General features: G+C 39.3%; 1 non-coding gene across 1 annotated transcript; it reads right to left on the bottom strand.

Annotated features, from left to right (window-relative positions):
* Positions 1-1,537: 1,537 nt before the first annotated feature.
* On the bottom strand, positions 1,538-1,675 carry LOC132212918 (small Cajal body-specific RNA 14). Its single transcript, XR_009447853.1, has one exon. It is a non-coding gene; the product is annotated as a small Cajal body-specific RNA 14 (non-coding RNA).
* Between the last annotated feature and the right edge of the window lie 14,372 nt (positions 1,676-16,047).

The following is a 16,047-nucleotide window of genomic DNA, read 5'->3' as shown; positions in this document are numbered from 1 at the left end:
AACATACTTTTTTGTAAGATTCACCTAAAAAGAAATACAGGTTTCCAATTAAATTTGGTGGAACAAAGATATGCATTTCTCTCTGCCACTTTTAGAAAACTTTTAGAAAACAGCAGTGAAAATGGCAGTAAAGAGTCCAGCAGGCATGCCTCGGTGGTTGAGTGTTGTTGACCTATGAACCAGGAGGTCACAGTTTGATTCCCAGTCAGGGCACATGCCTGGATTTCAGGCTCAATCCTCAGTGGGGGTCATGCAGGAGGCAGCCAATCAATGATTCTCTCTCATCATTGGTGATTCTGTCTTTCTCTCCTCTCCCTTCCTCTCTGAAATCAATAAAAATATATTTTAAATAATGGCAGTAAAGAGATAAAAGAACAGGGGAGGTGACAATAGCAGATCAGAGATATTAATAACATTTTGAAAGCTGGAAATGATGTTCCTATCTCTCTCTCCCTCTCCCTTCCTCTCTGAAATCAATAAAAATATATTAAAAAAAAGAATTCTGGGAAAGCAGAAACAATTCAGGGAGAATGATAAAACAAAAACAATTATGGAAAAAGAAATCTTTCAGAAAGATAAAGTATTACATTCATAAACTACTAACAGTGTCTTATAAAAATATGTACAGAATGCAAAAGTCTCTTAAAAAGTGAAAATACAGAAACAGACATTTAGAAGTCTGTAAGTTCCCAGGAAGGTAGGACCAAAAAAGGCAAAGAGATGAAGAATAAGAGAGAAAATTAGTTAAGGTGAATTTCGCGTATTATACAAATAACCATTTTAGAGAATACAATTCAGTGGTATTTAGTGCATTCATCATGTTATTCAACCACCTCTCTCTAATTTCCAAAATTTTTCATCACCCTAGAACTGTGGTCGGCAAACCGCGGCTCGCGAGCCACATGCGGCTCTTTGGCCCTTTGAGTGTGGCCACGAAGTTTCAATTGCACTGTACATGCGTGCCCGCACGTGGTATTTTGTGGAAGAGCCACACTCAAGGGGCCACAGTTTGCCGACCACTGCCCTAGAAGAATACAATATAAAATATGTTTTAGATTGTGGAAGAGAAAACCACAGGCCCCAAATGGCATCACTTGTGCTAAAGCTGGTGATACTAAACCCAGATTTAATACCTGACTTAATTGCTGTTTCAACATTTGGCAGGAACATAATATTAATCAACCAGTCTAAAATTTTCTGATTAATACCATGGGGTAATCTGTCAAGTGGGCCCTCTTCATCTCCCCTAGAAAGAAGAGACAAGTGCGTATTAAAACCCTTCCAGTTCTCTCCCCCTCAAAAAAAGAAAAAAAAAATGTCCCAGGCCAAAAAGAATCCTTTCTTTGCTAGTAGTTTTATTGCCCCACTCTTCTTTTGTACAAAAACCTTCCATTTGTACAACCCCTCTGAGCGCGCCTCTAGCAGCTAGATGGGGTGCTGTCCCCTTCATGAGCCACTTAATAAAGCCAATTAGATCTTCACATTTACTTGATTGAATTTTGTTTGTTGTTTGTTTTTTATTGATCTTTTTTTTTTACATGTATGGAGCCATCGCACAGGAAATCTGATAACTATACAGACCCTGGCGGCAGGAACCATATGTTTTGATGTGTGTGACTGCCTATGGTTTTTATTGATTTTTTAAAAGAGAGGAATGGAGAGGGGAGAGAGAAACTTTGATGTGAGAGAGAAACATCAATTGGCTGCCTCTTGCAAGCACTCCGACTGCACCCCAACTGGGGATCAAACTGGGGATTTTTTGGTGCATGGGACGATGTTCCAACCAACTGAACCACACTGGCCAGGGCTGAATTTCAATTTTTAACAAAATAAAAGAAACAAATTAGAAGGGTTAACATCTGACTAATAGAAAAGAAAAAAATAACAAGCAGAGAAAATAGTGGGAAAGAATTATTAAAGAAATAATTTAAGAGCAATTTCCAGAGCTAGTTGTTTAGAATTTTCTTATTTAAAAAACATGCTGTGCCCTTTTCATACTCAGCCCAACAAAGTATGAGAAGAGACAAACACTAAGATATAGCAAGATAAAATATTAGAATATCAGGGATAAAGAGAAGATCTAAAATTTCCAAAGACAAACCAACAACTTACCTGAAAATAATTGAGTATCACAATAACTTCAGAATTCTCTATAGCACCACTGGAGGAGAATGGAACAACACATTTAAAACTGCAGGTACATTTATTTTCATTTAGAACTCTACACCTAGCTAAACTATCAATCAACATGAAAAAATAATGTGTCATTTTCAGAATACAAGATTTCAAAAACTGTATGTCCCTTCCTTTCTTAGGAAGCTAGTGAAAATGTAAACTAAAAAAGAAGAAGTGGGGGGGGGGGGGCGGTAAGAGAAAGAGATCCATCAGTGGAAAGAGGTGGAGGGAATTTCGATGATGATGATGATGATGATGATGATGATGACAAGGACTACAAAGAAAGGAGTCCTTAGGATAATACAGGAAGAAAAAGAGATTCATGAGTGATTTTGCCCATAAAAAATAAAACATATAGATTACCTGATGTGTTTTGACATATTGAACAAAGCTTTACGGTTTTCTTTGAGAGTTTGAAGGTAAATTAGTAATAGATACATAGACGACAAAGCAATGAAAACAAATGAGGTAATCAGTAATACTAGAAAAAAATAAACAAAAAATTGTACAATAATGAAAATATTCTTGCACACAAGGTAACTCAACTGTGAGTGATATTAACATAATTATAATAATGTAAACACTGAATATTGATTTAACCCCAAATTGTGATAGGACTACATTGATAGATGGAGAGAATAAGAAGGAGAGAAAGAGTTTGCTAGGTGCTTATGACTTAGAATAAAATTTCCAATGAGAACTCATGTATAGATTTAATAAATAAATACTTAACCTTAAGCAACTTAGAGATGTGCTGGAAAATTGTAATGTTTTAAAATGTGGCTGTATTATTGACAAAATACTGATGATGTAGATGCCAGTGATGAGTTTGAATTAAATTGTTTAATAAATATATAGGAAAACATTCTAAAATGATATTAAATAACATGATACTATAAACATGTGTGTAAAATAAATTATTAAATTATTTTTTAGTATTTCTTCAATGTTCCTAAAATATTACATATTTTAGTTGGCCAAAAAAAAAAAAGCACAACAATACACCCACTAATTTTGCATATTTTTATTAGGAAAATAAAGGATTGTTTTAAATTTGAAGTCCCTTAGGCCATATACTTTAGGAAAAGCTAAAAAGTCATTCACCTATTCATCTGAAATTGAAATGGTCTTATATAATTCTCATTGTCAGGCTCTTAAAGTGAAAGGAAAGTCTACAGAGTTGTTAACCCAGAAGCAATAAACTGAGTGTGCTATATAATTTTATAATTGCAGATTTCAACTATAAAAGGAAAACTAACCAGCAAAAGGCTCATGTTTTAACCCCACCCCAAATTAATCCCACTCTTGGCCACATCCCTGGCAATGAGTCTTTCATTTTAATTCTATGATGTTAGCCTGGAGTCCAGGAACATCCTTGAAAGGACAAAAAGGAATTACCAAGGAAACCACTACAGAAATTCTGAGTATCTTTTAGGTGCTTTACAGCTGAAGACCTTTCGCACATGGTCACTGCTGTATAGGAGGTAATGCCCCAGGCTCAGGCTGTGGCAAGTTTATGTGTGAAAAACCTTGGACTTCGAAAAAATAAAGAAATACAAAAAAAGTCCAAAACAACAAAATCAGTCAAAAAGCAAACTCCCTATCTCCCTAATAGAGAAGGGATTCTTTCTTCATTGTATTTATCAAGGAGATCATTCTGGTGTAGATAATACCAGTGGAGCCGAATCTTTCATTTTCTTAGTTGTTTGTAGATGCCACTACCAAAGGTTGAAGTGTTCAGACAGCGAAGAGGGAGTGCATGCAGCATTGTTTTTCTGTTGCTCTTCCTGGGAGAGCTAAGTTTCTCGAATAACGTCTGAGTGAAATGTGATTTAATTGCATAGTTTCTTGTAAATAAATGCATTTCCTGGTTAATAGGGTAGAGAAAAGTCCATTTTTATTTCTATCTCTTTAGTAATTTTTTTAGAATTAGGTGTTAAATCGTAATGACAAAGTTCTCTTCGTTTTACTGAGAGTTCATTACTCAATACTTATAACACTTAGTCATAAGGGGGGGAAATGACCCCAGAATTATTTGATCGTTACTGACTCCATTTTTACAACTAGATACAAAAAGAGAAGCAAGATGAAGAGCACCCTCTTAACCTACTCAGATGGAAGCGTGAATCAAGAGGAACATTTTATAAGTGTTTATTGATATAAGCAAAGTTTATTGATATAAGCAAAGTTTATTGATATAAGCATTATCTGCCAGTATTATTATGTTGTGCAAGAAAATATTCCTGGTGATAAGCAGCAATTACTACCAGCTAAGTATTATTTTCATATTTCTATTTCTATCTTCTGATATAAAGCAACATCTGTTTTTTTAAAAAAAGTACAGGGGGAAGAAAAGAGAGAAATTAGAATAAGCTCTAAAGGTTGTAAAAATCCTAACTGGTGTGATTACAGGGCATGATGGCCACTGAATGGATCCATTAGTCATAATTGAAGCTGTCAGGAGCCAGTTAAATGGCTGTCTCTCAGGAGGTCACCTTTCACATATGAGCTGCCCTATGTCAAGTGTTAGCTGTGTCAGGAGGTTGAATCCTGCCTCATCTGGACAAACCTTAAAAACATTAATTTTTTTTTTTTTACTTAATAGAAATGAAGTAGCAAAGTTCAAAAGTAATTTAGTGTCTGGACTATAAAGCCTACAGCCCAAGTAGTGGTATTAACTATAGGTGAACTTTATTGTCTGTCTGTCCAACCTGCTCGGTAGTCTCCCTGAGCCTCTCTAAGCCCCTCATTAGCCCCTCCACTGGACTCTGGGCTGACCTCTATGGATTGCACCAAAAGGGACTCCTTGCCCTCTGACTTCCATTTGGATCAGCCAATGGGAAGTTTTGGAGACTGGAGGATGGAAAAAAGGAAATTTTTATTTACTTGCTCTTGGATATGTAATTCCCTGGAGTCACTGTGACCCAGGAGACTGACCTCTATGAACTGCACCATTGGCTTCAGAAGATCAAAAGGTGAGAGGACAATGAGGAAGGTCAAGGTATTAATTACTGGGCACGGTGGAACTGCATAGGAACTTCATTTCTTTAATATGACCTTTTCTCCTTTCTTTCCTTTTGATTCAAACTGGCCACATCCAGCACCCTGACACACCTGCCTCCTTCCCCCTGGAAGGACCACTCCCTTAATCATTAAGCCCTCCAGGCAATGAAGTTCTGATCAGCATCAAATAATCTTAGGAACAAAGCCTTGGGTCTGCTGACCACAGAGACAGAGTTTTGGTCAAATTAGAGATAACATCTAGGCCTCAGCTGTGTTTCAGCACCAGGGCCAGAAAATTGGCAAAACCAGATGAAGCAACACCATGGCTGACATCAGGACCAAATGCAATGATCAATTATCCCCTATCCTAGCCCTGACCAATCAAGTAGAGGCCATGACTATGACCACGACCCTAACTCCCTTAGTCGCAATGATTACTAATCTTTCCCTTATATAACCCATCATCTGGAAGCATTCTGGAAGCCAGGCCTTTGGGCATTAGCTCACCTGTCTCTAGGAGTGGGCCACTTCCTAAAAATAAAGCCTTACTCCTGTTCATGTCTTATTGGGTTTTGATGTGCGTAGGCAAATGGACCCCTTTAATCGTGTAGCAACGGGACCAAAGTGTCCAATACCTGTCAGGTAGACCCTATCTGTGTACACAGCCTTCTCTGTGTTTGGTAACTGCTTCCCCTTGCCCTGTTAGGCTCAGGTGTGACTTTGGGGGCCACGGTGTTACTGAGTCTTTCATGTGATCTCTTTACTTCCTGCCACATCTTTGTTTATAGTCCCTTACGGAACTCTTCTCCAATTTTCCTAACCTGATCCTACCATCAGTTTCCTGCTGGGACCCAGGCTGATAGACTAAGTCTTATTCAGAAGGTAATATCTAAACAATGACTTGAATAATCCACTAAAATGAGTCATGAAGATAAGTGGGGGAAGTGTCAAGATCCTGTAGCAGTGAGAAGGCTGGGGAGGAGTGTAGAAGGCAAGACCAAAGATTTAACAAGCTGTCTGCATGTGCTGGGGATGGACGTGTGGGGTGCATGGGAGTCAAATCATGTATGGCCTTGTTGGCCTTTGTAAGGATTTTGGCTTCTACTCTGAATGAAATGGGAAGCCATCAGAATCATATCCTCACTCACATCTAATTAAATCTAATAAGATTGCTTTCTGTTATGTGTCAACAGTGGAGCTCCGTGGCTGTTGTGAATTTCTCCTCCTGGTCCCCAGCCTGCTGATGAATGTGTGGGCGTGTTGAGCTGGCCCAGCATGCTTGGGCTTGAGCTCAAGGCTTTGAGTCTCTCCTGGTGCTGTGGGGGACATGACCTTCCCTTACAGTGTAGGATTCAGAGACTACAGTGTCTTTTTCTGTTAGCATATTCTTTTCAGTTCGGTTAATGATTTGGGAGTGGGCACGTTTTTCTTACTCTTTCTTTTTTTTGTTGTTGGTAAAGTCAATAGGCCCTTCTATACTGACTTCAAAAAAGCGTGCTTAGCTAAAGGGTCTGGTACAATAGAGAACTAACTGCTTAACTACTTCAGGGGAAATAATACAAGGAGTTAAACAGGGAAATGCCATCTGCCTGCTTACCTCTTCAAGACGGGTGTCTTGAATATTTAAAAGACAGAGCTTGTTTGTATGTTCAATCTAAAACTAGTCAGAAAGTAATGTACAAATTTGAAGTCTGTTTTAATCCTTCAATTGAAATTTCCATCTGTACTGGGTCTTCTGGTGTTATGCCTAAATCCTGCTATGCAGGTTACATGAATAAAGTTGAATTTCCTCCCATTGCCCCTCCCTTTGACAGCCCACCCTCTTCCTGCTGTTTCTCAAAAATTCTCCCAAGGGGGACTGTCAGTGAACCACTTGTGCAGGGCTCCTAATATCCAAATGTCTGTATCAGATGTGGGCATGCCCTACTCAATCAAGCTGATCTTTCCTAGGTTTCACCTCAATCAATATAACTATATATAGTAGCTCTATTCCCTCAGGCCCATTCTCCCCTTTCAGCTCAGCAGAAAACCAAGCTATTTAGCTAATTTGGTTAATTAAGCAAGCAGGCACCTTTTCCTTCTGGCTAAAACACAGTTGGCCTATCAGAACCTGTTCTAATCTTTGTTGTCTAACCTTGACCCTGATTTCTTTAAAAAAAAAAATTTATTATTACTTAAAAAATATTTTTAGCTCTGTACATGGAATGGGTGGTTCTAGTGGTGTGCAGTAGAGAGAGGACTGGACCTCATCCTCTGAGTTTTCGTTTCTCTCTCTGGATATTGATGGCATTAAACTAAATCAGTAAAACATCAAAATTTTTTTAGAACCACCACAGGACTTTAAAGTCATAGAAATAATAAAACTCCCAACAACTATAATCTAGTAATTGTCATTTCATACAAGAGAATATTTTTAATATAAAAAAATCAAAGCATAATTCAGAAACAGGACAGTTCTTTAAATCATAACTTTATTTTTATGAATGAATGAATGAACTCAATACATTATCCTTACTTTTAAATTTTTTAAAAGTACAATTGATGTACAATATTATATTAGTTTCAGATGTACAGTCCCATAATTAGACATTTCTGTAACTTATGAAGTGACTATCCTGATTAATCTGGTACCCATATGACCATATATACTTATTACAATATTATTCATTATATTCCCTATGCTCTGCTTTACACCCCATGACTATTCTGAAAATCAGTGATTTTCAAACTTTTTCATTTCATGGCACACATAAACTAATTACTAAAATTCTGTGGCACACTAAAAAAAATATACTATTTCTTTTTTTGCCAATTTGACAAAAAAATAGGTAAAATTTTGATTCGTTCACACTGAATGGTTATTGTTGGGTTGGCTGTTGTCATTTTTTAAATTTGACAATCTAAGGGAAAAGAGATCAGTGCCCTTCACTAAATAGTCAGGTATTGCATGTTTTAAAAATTCTTGCAGCACACAGGTTGAAAATCACTGTTCTAAGACCCTTCACCTTTTATTACCCCTTCACCCAACTCTTCTATCATCTGGCAACCATTAAAATGTTCTTTGTAGCTATGACTTTGTTTCTGTTCTCTTTGTTTGTTTGTTTTGTTTTTTAGAATCAACCTATAAGTGAAATCATCTGGCATTTGTCTTTCTCTGTCTGATTTATTTTACTCTGCACAATACCCTCTGGGTTCATCTATGTTGTTGCAGATGGCAAGATTTCATTCTTTTTTATGGCTGAGTCATTTTCCAATGTATATATGCACCACTTCTTCTTTATCCATTCATCTACTTTTTTACTGATTCTAGGGAGAGGTAAAGGGAAGAGAGAGAGAAACATCAACGTGAGAGAGAAACATTGATTGGTTGCCTTCCACATGCACCCCAACCAGGGATCGAACCTGAAACCTGGGTATATGCCCTGACCAGGAATCAAACCTACTACCTTTTGGTGTATAGGATGATGCTCCAACCAACTGAACCACACTGGCCAGAGCATACCCATTCATCTATTGATGGACATTTAGGTTGGCTGGCTTTTGTAAATAATTTTGCTATAAACATATCAAAGTATATGTCTTAACAATGTACTGTTTGGATTTCTTCAGATAAATACTCAGAAATGGAGTTACTGGATCCTTCTTTATCTCTTGTGATAGCCTTTGCTTTAAAGTCTACTTTGTCTGCCATAATTATTGTTACCCCAGCATTTTTGTTTAGTTTTTGTTTCCATTTCCACATTTCAGTCTCTGTGTCTTTCAATCTGAAGTGAGTCTCTGTACACAGCATATATATGGGTCTTATTTAACTGTCTGTTAAATCACCATATGTCTTTTGATTGGAGCATTTAATTCATTTCCATTTAAAGTGATTACTGATAGATATATATTTATTGCCATTTTATTATTCATATTTTTTATCTTTCTTCTCCTCTTTTTCTTAAACAAGACCCTTTAACATTTCTTGTATACTGGTTTGGTAGTGATGAACTCCTTTAGCTTTTTCATGTCTGGGAAACACAATCTGTCCTTTGATTCTAAATGATAGCTTTGCTAGGTAGACTAATCTTGGTTGTAGGTCCTTGGCTTTTGTTTCCTGCCAATCCCTTCTGGAATGCCAAATTTCTGTCCAGAAATCAACTGACAATCTATGGGAGCTCCCTTGTAAGTAACTAACTGCTTTTCTCTTGTTGCTTTTAAGGTGCTGTCTTTGTCTTTATCCTTTGGCATTTTAATTATGACGTGTCTTTGTGTGGGCCTCTATGGGTTCATCTTGTTTGGGACTCTCTGTGCTTCCTGGACTTATATGTGTATTTCCTTCACCAGGTTAGGGAAATTTTCTATCATTATTTTTTCAAATAGGTTTTCAATTTCTTGCTCTCTCTCTTCTCCTTCCAACAACCCCACGATACTGGTGTGCTTGAAGTTGTCCCAGAAGCTCCTTAAAGTATCCTCATTTTTAAAACTTCTTTTTTTCTTCTTTGTATGAGGTAGAGCTGCTATGTCTGCTGGGCATAGCCTCCCTAGTCTCCTGAGCTGGGCACTCCAGGTATGCCCTCCATGTGGGCTGTGTCTACTGTCATGTTGTAGTTGAGTCTTGATTGCTGTTTACATGTCACTAGGAGGGATTGATCCCAAGGTTGATCTGTGACAAGGACCAGCTGCCACTATATCAGAGCTGCTGTGCAGGGGCAGACACCATGGAGCAGGCCTTTGGTGCTGCTGTGTCTGCCCCTTGCATGTGTTACTTTTGGAGGTGATTAGGTTGCAATCTGGCATGGTCTGAGGCTGTCTACTGGGTGCACTGACTCTGGGGCCTCCCTGGAGGCACAAGGTCAGCCACTGTCTGTGCCCTGCTTCCTGACCTAAAGCTACAGAGTTATCTGCATGTTGAGCTTAGAAGTATCTGGGAGAGGCCAAGCTTTGGACTGAGGCTGGCTGCTGTTAGTACCAGGTCTGGGCCACTTACTGAGAAGTACAGACTAGATGCTGCTTGTTTGAGAGATTTTAGGAAAGTCTGAAACATGAGCCAAGACAGGCTATTTGTATGGAAAAGCCACTGGAAACCACTTGGGTGGTCCACAATTTGGATGGAGTGGAGACTCAGGGAATCACCAACATGGGGAAAACAGTGTGATCCAGGTTCATGGAAACTCAGATATGGCACCCATCTGCTAGCTTTGTGTGTGTGTGTGTGTGTGTGTGTGTGTGTGTGTGTGTGTGTGTGTGGCTGGGGGTGGGGGATCTCTAAAAAAGGAGCAATAGTCTCTGCCACCATTTTTGTCTGGCAGAAAGCTATCCCCTCTCCCCCCACCACTCTCACCTTGATGGCAGATAATTCAGCTCCTCTCCAAATGTCCCTGTGCCTTTTGAACTGCTGCCTCATTACTGGAGCTTAGCGGGAGTAAGTCTGAGTAAGACTGTGCATGGTCCCTTTAAGAGAAACTGCCTGGGACTCCAATAGCTCTCCACTGACTCAGCTACAATGCCTGCTGTTTTTTATAGCCACAAGTTATGGGGACTTCTTTTCCTGGCACTGGAACCCTGGGCTGGGATGCCTGGTGTGGGGCTGGGACCCCTCACTTCTCAGGGGGGACCTCTGCAGTGGAGATATCCCACCCGATTTTTATCCACCACATGTGGGCGTGGGACTAACCCTTTTGTGTCTCTACCCCTCCTATCAGTCTCAATGTGGCTTCTTCTTTAAATCTCTAGTTGTAGGACTTCTATTCAGCTATATTTCAGGTGGTTCTGAATGATGGATTTTCTGTAGTTTAGTTGTAATTTTGATGTGTTTGTGGGAGGTTCTGAGTATTGCCTTTATCAGAGCTGCCGTCTTTTTTTTTTAAATATATTTTATTGATTTCTTACAGAGAGGAAGGGAGAGGGATAGAGAGTTAAAAACATCAATGAGAGAGAAACATCAATCAGCTGCCCCCTACACACTCCCTACTGGGGATGTGCCCGCAACCAAGGTACATGCCCTTGACTGGAATCGAACCCGGGACCCTTCAGTCCGCAGGCCGATGCTCTGCCCAGTGAGCCATACCGGTCAGGGCATGAGCTGCCATCTTGATGGGAATTATGTATTTATTTATTTATTTACTTACTTATTTATTTTTTAAAAAACTTTACCTCTTGTCAGTGAAAACTTTTTCTTGGACTTGCAGCTTCTGAGAACCTTTCTGGTTTTAAAAGCCGGTACTTCAACTCCTGTCCAGATAAATCTGGTGGCTACTGACTTGGTCTTCAGTATGATCTTGTTCCTTGAGGCTCTGAATTGTGTCTCTGATCTTCATATCTCTCATGTCGAGCCTGATATAGCGATAGACTAATTCAATTAAAAGGTGAAATGATCCCTGCTGAACTACAGTCATGCATGAAAGAAGTATATACCAGAAGTAGGGTGAGTATAACCCAAAAGGGGGTGAACCCTTGCACTTCCAGCCTAGCCCAAGATCTGCAGCAAATCAGTCAAGTCCATTCTAGGCTATAGGTTTAAAAGCCTAAATCCCCCAGGCCTCTCCTAAATCCGAATCTAGGGCATATCTCAAAAATCACAGACTCACCATCATTCTTATTTTTAAAACTAGTTTTTTTTTCTTTTAAAAAATTTTCAATTACAGTTGATATTCAATATTATTTTATATTCGTTTCAGGTGTACAAATAGTGGTTAGACATTTGTATAATTTACAGTGACCTCAACCCCCCCCCCCCCCACCATAAGTCTAGTACCCACCTGGCTCCATACATAGTTATTACAAGTTATAATTCAATATGCTGCAGTGAACACAGGGGTGCATATATCTTTCAAATTAGTGTTTTTGGATTACTTGAAATAAATATCTAAAAGTGGAATTGCTGGGTAATAAGTAGTTCTATTTTTAATTTTTTGAGGAACCTCCATACTCTTTTCCATAGTGGCTACACCAATTTGCAATCCCACCAACAATGCATGAGGGTTCCTTTTTTTCACATCTTCAACAACACTTGTTTTCACCATCACTCTTTAAATGGGTATTTACCCAAACACTCCTAAAACCAGCCTGTCTATAAGCGAGGCAGTGCATTTACTCATTGATAGTCAGGAGGCCTGGATTCAAATTTTGGCTTTGCCACTAGATAGGTGCATGTTCTTGGTCAAGGTGTGTCACCTTTATGCCTAAAGTTCCTTATTTATAAAATGTGGGTAATTATTTTACCTGCCTCATGAAGTTATTTTGTGGATTAAATGAGTTGATATACTTAGAACAATACTGCTCATATCATTAAGTATTTGATTATAATTTTGATTAAGGTATCTCAAGAAGTATGGGACTAGAAAAATAAGTTTTTAAAGAATTAAAAAGGTCCTAAAAGAAGTGCTAGTGCTTTTGGATTATTAAAGCCAAAGGGGATTATCATCCAAATCCATAAAATTAAGAAGTCAATTATAAACCTTATAAAACTCCTTTCTCTCAAAGGGTAGGTTCAAAATTAATTTAAATTCTTACAGAATGAGTGCATAATAAATTATAGAGAGAACTGAAGATGGTCTGTGGTACATAATTATTTTTCCTAAGTGGAGTTAGGGAACCAAATCCTTTCTAGAAATAAGAAGCCAAACTTCTTGTCAGTACATTTAAATGACTTTGGAAACTTAGGAAAATACCAGTGCTAAAGCCCCACATCAGAGCTATTAAACCAGAACCTCTAGAGATGGGGACCCAGGCTCTGGTATTTTTTTTTAAAGGTCCCCAAATAAGGAGAAACCAAGATGGCAATATAGGTAACACCGGAGTTTGCTGCCTCGAACAAGCACTTCAAAAATACAACTAAAAGACGGAACGGACATCATCCAGAACCACAGGAAGGCTGGCTGAGTGGAAGTTCTACAACTAGGAGGAAAGAGAAAAACATACCAAGACTCAGAGGAGGCGCAGTGCTGAAGTAAAATACTAAGGTGCGGAGTGCATGCGAAGCGGGCTGGCGGCTGAGGGCGTGGTTGTTGTTTTCAATCGGGAGGGAGTCTCAGACTCTGAGCTCCAGCTCCGGGCGAGTCTCTAGGGACCCAGACTCATACGGGAGAAGCGGGACTGTCTGGCATCGCTCAGAACCCTAGGGCTGCTTTCTCTCCGTGGGGCTTGCAGCAATTACTGGGACACTGAGAAGCAGAGCCTCTGAGGGCAAGACTGAGAGCAGCCATAATTGCTAACCCCGCCCTATTGATCCCGTGGGACCCGCCCCGCCCAAGCCCTGCAGGGAGACTTTTGCTGGATAGCCTCAGGCAAAGGCTAGATTAGCACCTCCCTAGAGATCCAGGAGCCAGGAAGCCCAGAGATCAGAGTGGGACCATCCAGTTTGCAGCTCCGTGGAACCATAATAGACACACTCAGGGGGCAGACTCAGTGAGCACCAAAGCCCCATTGAAGCAAGTCTACACCCAGAGGGGTGTCTCCAGCACAGAAGTTCTCCCACTGCAGACACAGCTGATTCTCACAGCCAATTGATACCTACAACAATCAAGGCTTAATTACAACAAGACTGTGCACAAAGCCCACAAGGGGGTGCACCAAGAGTGTCTACCTCAGGTAATTGGGACACTTAGCACAGAAAGGCACTCTATCGACACAGCGAAGCATAAAAAATGCCGAGACAAAGAAACAGGACACAAACGACAGAATTGGAGGAAAGCAAACTGCTGGATATAGAGTTCAAAACCACACTTTTAAGCTCTTTAAAGAGCTGTCTAGAAGCCGCCGATAAACTTAATAAGGCCCTCGAAAAGACTGGTGAGACCACTGATAAATGTAGTGAGATCCTCAAGAAATCTAATGAGACCCTCAATGTTGTGATAAAGGACCAACTAGAAATTAAGGATACACTGACTGAAATAAAGAACATTATACAGACTCCCAACAACAGACCAGAGGATTGCAAGAATCAAGTCAAAGATTTGAAATACGAAGAAACAAAAAACACCCAACCGGAAAAGCAAAATGAAAAAAGAATCCAAAAATACGAAGATAGTGTAAGGAGCCTTTGGGACAGCTTCAAGCGTACCAAGATCCGAATTATAGGGGTGCCAGAAGAAGAGAGAGAGCAAGATATTGAAAACCTCTTTGAAGAAATAATGACAGAAAACTTCCCCCACCTGGTGAAAGAAATAGACTTACAGGTCCAGGAAGTGCAGAGAACCCCAAACAAAAGGAATCCAAAGAGGACCACACCAAGACACATCATAATTAAAATGCCAAGAGCAAAACACAAAGAGAGAATCCTAAAAGCAGCAAGAGAAAGAAAATCAGTTACCTACAAGGGAGTACGACTGTCAGCTGATTTCTCAACAGAAACTTTGCAGGCCAGAAGGGAGTGGCAAGAAATATTCAAAGTGATGAATACCAAGAACCTACAACCAAGATTACTTTATCCAGCAAAACTATCATTCAGAAGTGAAGGCCAGATAAAGAGCTTCACAGAAAAGAAAAAGCTAAAGGAGTTCATCACCACCAAACCAGCATTATATGAAATGCTGAAAGGTATCCTTTAAGAAGAGGAAGAAGAAAAAGGTAAAGATACACATTATGAACAACAAATATGCATCTATCAACAAGTGAATCTAAGAATCAAGTGAATAAATAATCTGGTGATCATAATAGAATCAGGGACATAGAAAGGGAATGGACTATTCTTGGAGGGGGGAAAGGGGTGTGGGGTGAGGGAAGAGATTGGACAATAATCGTGCACCTATGGATGAGGACAGTGGGTGGGGAGTGAGGGCGGAGGGTGGGGTGGCAACTGGGTGGAGGGGAGTTATGGTGGGAAAAAAGAGTAAGTAATGTAATAATCTGAACAATAAAGATTTAATTAAAAAAAAATAAAGCTCCCCAAATACTTGTAAAGGTGTGCCAGGAGTTAGAAACTGCTGGGTAAGTCAGGTTCTCTAGAGCAATTTGTCTTAATTCTTTTGTTTGTATCTAATTTCCAGTTCTATTATCCACAAGCAGAATTCCATGATATCTTCTAATTTTTTCTGCTGTCTTCTACCTTCTGTTCTATTGTGCTGGATGTGTTACTGCCTTCCTGTGAAAATGTATGTTCATGCATGGTGGACACTCAATAAGTATTAGAGAAAAATAATAACAATATTAGTAAAAATTATGAATGCCAGTTCTCCCCACATAAACAAAATCAACAAAAATGTCTGGACTAAAACAACCTTTACGACTCTGCAACAAGTGGATATGGATATATCAGCTGTTGATGAAAGAATGTCCAAACCTTCAGAAAGTTTTATAAGAATTTATTTGAGCCAAAGTTTTGAGGACATGCCCAGAAGCAAAATCTCAACGGATTGAGAAAATGTTACAAAAAATAGCAGTTTTGCAGTGTATTTTATACATTTAGAATCAAAGGAGAAAGTGTAAGAAAGGTTACACGAAATTTGTTGTGGTAGATTAAGGAGGTAGGAGAAAGCAAAATGGGGTTAACCTTTAGGACTGGCTTTTAAGGAAAATGGAAAGATACATGCTTCTTTGAAATTGGTGGGTACAGGATAGTTAATATTTAACATTTATAACACATAAAGATGGTATGGAGGCAACAAAATAACAATGAGGAGTTTTGTGGTCTCCTGCTCTGTTGATCCTGTGCCAGCTGTGCCTTCAAAGGGGTCTAGAAAAGAAAATTACACTGATATTTCAAAGGTATATGATCCTAGATGCATAAGAACAATGGGCAGGGCCCCAGCTGGCATGGTTCAGTGGTTGAGGGTTCACCTATGAACCAGGAGGTCAAGGTTCAATTCTCTGGTTGGGGTTGCAGGCTAGATCCCTAGTATAGGGTGTGCAGAAGGCAGCCAATTAATGATTCTTTCTCATAGCTGATGT

Source organism: Myotis daubentonii, chromosome 11 (genome assembly GCF_963259705.1).
Source record: "Myotis daubentonii chromosome 11, mMyoDau2.1, whole genome shotgun sequence".
NCBI lineage: Eukaryota > Metazoa > Chordata > Mammalia > Chiroptera > Vespertilionidae > Myotis > Myotis daubentonii.
Note: the sequence above shows the minus strand (reverse complement) of the source record. Positions and strands in the feature narration are given on the sequence as shown.